This window comes from Triticum aestivum, chromosome 4B (assembly GCF_018294505.1).
Source record: "Triticum aestivum cultivar Chinese Spring chromosome 4B, IWGSC CS RefSeq v2.1, whole genome shotgun sequence".
NCBI classification, from domain to species: Eukaryota; Viridiplantae; Streptophyta; class Magnoliopsida; order Poales; family Poaceae; genus Triticum; species Triticum aestivum.
Genome location: NC_057804.1, coordinates 534,422,858 through 534,427,018, shown reverse-complemented (window position 1 = coordinate 534,427,018; position 4,161 = coordinate 534,422,858).

Genomic DNA, 4,161 nt, shown 5'->3' with positions numbered 1-4,161 from the left:
CAGTAGGGCTATCACTGTGCCCGCAGTCTGCACCAACCTCCCTCTCAACCTCCAGTGAAGGAAGCGTGTGCTCAAGAGCATCGTCCGACTCCACCCTGTCACTCCAAAGCCTGGGAGGTGCCGAAGCTGGCTCGAAAGAACCGAACCGCAAAGTAGCCATGGGCACCGTCGGTGAGTCAGTGGGCTCAGCCTCCGGCCCAGTCCCGGCCGACTGAGGGTGCGATCCGTTGGATCCCTCTCGCATGGTCTCATCTGACGGGGCCCCCTTAATCCCAGTACCTCCCTCACGATCGTGCATATCAACATCATTACCGTTAACTGCATCATTAAACAAGTCGGTGTCCTCAAACTCAATCTCTAGCGGGAAGACCTCACCCTTATATGTCCAGTTGACCTTATCGGGCACATACTCAATATCCAAAATGCTCACAAGAATCCGGGCAATCCCATTGGCACGAGTGAAAACCATGTCCACTTTTTCAGTTTTTCCAACGAGGATACCCAAACTAGCCACAACACGAGCGTCCTGCAGAGGCTTTGATGGAGCCCCCAAAAACCTCAGCCATACCTGTGTAAGCGGTTTTCCTTTAGGCTCAACCTGTTTCCACTCGTTAAACTCCAAAATACACGTAGTACCGGGAACTTTACACAAGCCAAAACTTAACAATTTCTGCAGGTCCTCGACAGACGGGAAGTCCACCTTAAAAACTATGTCCTCAATGGGTACTAACTCCCAAACAAAATCACCAGGAGCTAACTCCTGCAACCTCCTCACAATCTGTGCCTCAGTCACCGCTCCCTGTGTCGCTCTGACAATCCCAGTAGTCGTAGTCTGGTTATCCTCCGGGACCTCTCTCGCCTCCGGGGACTCAAAAAACATGAGCTCAGCACAGTAGACTCCATAGATGTGTAGAGTCGGAGGCACGTCACGCAACATCGGGCACTCACCCGACTCATGGGCAAGTTTGCCACAAGACTCACACAATTGGGCCACACACTCAGCAATGAAGTGGCCCTTGTCCCCACATCGATAGCAAATCATCCTCTCCTTCTTACGGGCATACTTGGACGCCCTCTCTGCATCAGACCTATCGGTGGCCTCATCCACCGTCCCAGCCTCAGAAACATCAACATTGGCCAACTCCTTCACCACCTCCATCGCCTGTGGAGGTAGCTCTGAGGAAAGCTAAGTCTCAACCGTAGCATCAGTATGAATAGTCCCCCGAGGTTGTTGGCGGTGAAATCTCCCGCGACCCCAGCCTCGACCACCTCGGTTTCCACAAAAACCTCCTCTCTGACGATTGTCCGGGCCGGAGGCTCCCTCAACAAATCCGCCAGCCGGCCCAAGAAAGGGTCTCTCGGCCATCCCGTCACTCTGCCAAGCGTAACCACGCCCTCCTCCCGTTGACGAGGAGCCTCGGTGTTGTCCCTCGCCGTAAGCATCACAACCATCGTCTCCCCACTGGCCTCGGGGAGGAGCATTAGGCTGAGTGGACCTATTCTGCACCGGCCTGGCAACATAAAGCGGTGGTGGTTTTCCTATGGTGGCCGGCTCAGCTCGAACCTGCCGCTGACCATCGCCGCGGCCAGCAGCCCCAACACCAGTAGCACCCGGTACAGGAGGCCTCGGTCCCCCGCAGCCCGCAGCCTGGGCAAGGGGCGGCGTTTGTCTCCCGATCCCCCGGCCGGCCGTAGTCGCCGCGGGCGCCGAGACCGGAGCCACCGGCCTCGTGCCATTCTTCCCAGGAGCCGGCTGCGGTAGGGCTGGCCTCGGCGGCTGCGCACTCCCAGTGGGCACACCTCGTCCCGCGGCACCGGCGGCGCCGCCTCCTCCCGCCGGCTGCCTTTGCCCGATCTGCGACTGACCCCCCCGTCCGGCGTTCGCTGCTGGTGGAGGAGGCACCCCACCCCGACCTGCAGCGCCAGGCAAGGGGCGTTTTGCCGGCGGAGGAGCTTCACCTCTTCCTGCCATGGCCGTCCCGGGCAAGATGCGCGTCGCACGTCTATCCCCGCAGGACGGGAAGCCCTTCGTGCCCTTTTTGTGAATCCTACCCGGCGGCAGGCGAACCAAAGACAGGAGGCGATCGACGTTCGTGCATGCATCATCAACGGGCCGAAACGACAGGACGGGGTCCTCCTGGGCCGCATACCCATTGGAGGCGCCACTGTCAAGGCCGGTCGCTACACCCCCATGATGGGCCTCATGCCCATGCATGGTCTGAGGACCGGCCCACACCAAACCAGCCCCCTCAGAGCCGATCAGCGAATTCAAACGCAAGGATCTGGCCGCCCTGATCCCGTCCGCCGCCATGGTCGCCGGCGGCGTCGGTGCTGGATCTGGCCGCCCTCCTTTCTTCTTTTTCTTCCGAGTAACCACGATCCAATCCTCTTGCGGAAAAAAATCGGACAAAGTTATAGGTTGAACGCGTACCTTAGGCAGAGGCCCTTTCCATGGTCGGATCGCCGTCGCCGCCGTTCTCCGGTGAACAATCCGGCGTACCACCTCGAGCCGGTCGGTGGAACGCAGGCCTAGCTGCGCCGGATCCTCTCCGGGCACGATCTCATCCACCAACGCAGCGACATCTTCCTCCGAGAATCCTGGTTTGAACGCCTCGCAGATCACGTCGGATGGTGTTGGCGAGTAGTCCGGTACCGGAACATCGTCGTCCTCATCATCTTCCGAGTCCGCTAGCGCCCAGAAACGCCCTCCTACGCGCGCCTCAATGGGATCCGGCGACTCCCGCCGGCGGCCGGCGCCGGTCGCCACGGGAGGGTCGTGAGTCGCCCCGCTAGTCGCTCCCCTCATCGCCCGGCAGGAAAGAAGCGGTTTCGAGGGCTTTGGATCCTCCGTGAGATCGATCAAGTCAATGTGATCAAGAATCTCCGGTTCCTCCTGCACACGCGAATGAACGGTAACATCAAAAACATCAATGAGCAACCGCGTACCTTCGTTAATCTCCTCATGAGCTTTGAGGTACTCCCCTCCGAGGATGTCACCATCCAGATCGCGCACCACCGTCCACCTCGATGGGTAATACGAGTAGAGAACTCCCTCCGATCTACGGCCGCCATCCCGGACATCTTGGACGAAAATTTTCCATTTGGCCGGATGGAGAAACCCCCCGATCTCCGCCGCAGTCTGCGGATCCGGCGATCCGCCGGCCTCTGGTGACCTCCCCGACAGCAGCGACTCCTCCCGAGCAGGCCGCGGCGGCGCCGATCGGTAGGCTCGCAGCCCCGTCGCCCATTCGTCCCCGTGCGGCATTCTGTTAGAGCATACCTGTCTAGCGTTAACTCCATCTAATACCCATTTCTCCTGTGGAGAAATATCTGAGCATGATTATCAGTGCAATATTGTGAGAAGGTATCATTTGCTGCATAATTTTCAGAGGACTCATCTGGCAATCTGTTGCCTTTTCAATTTCAACTACATGTCTGGTTTTACACTATCCATTTCAGACTTTTGTACCTAGCTATTGCTGTGACAAAAGACCTTTTCTCTAAAAATGTAAGCTGGGGCCAAATGTATTGCTTACAGTATCTATATTGCATTTTTCTATCTATGTTGCTGGGGCCAAATGTATTGCTTACACTATCCATTTCAGACTTCTGCACGTGTTCCTAATGTTTCCACCTCAGTTTTCTTCACAATTTTGATTGACCATAGAAAATAGTGCGTCCCCAGACCATATTTTTGGGGAGATTCCTTGGAACATGTTAGGAAGGCACAGATTTAAGAGGTAATTTTCATATAATCTTCAGCCGTAACTGCAAGCTTGCCAAAGCTGATTACACATAAATAGATTGCAGAGTTTCCGCGTTGAGTGGCACACTCAATAACATAACTTGAAGTATCCCACTAATTTGAAACGTTGTGACTATTGGGCAGAGGAGAAAGAAATGAAGGCATCGTTCTTTTAGTTCAGTCACCTGAAACATTACCTTTTATCTGAAGCATAGATTAAAATCGCCGGCGAAATTACTGCTTGTAAGATTTGAATAAAACTATTGTTATTGATTTGCCGGCCACATAGAGCGGTATATATAAGAGTTTACAAGCCAACCATACCTATTACAATACGACTAGGACTATTACAATACGACTAGGATTAGGTAACTTGAGAGCCAAGTAATAGTCTAACATCCCCCGCAGTATCAACG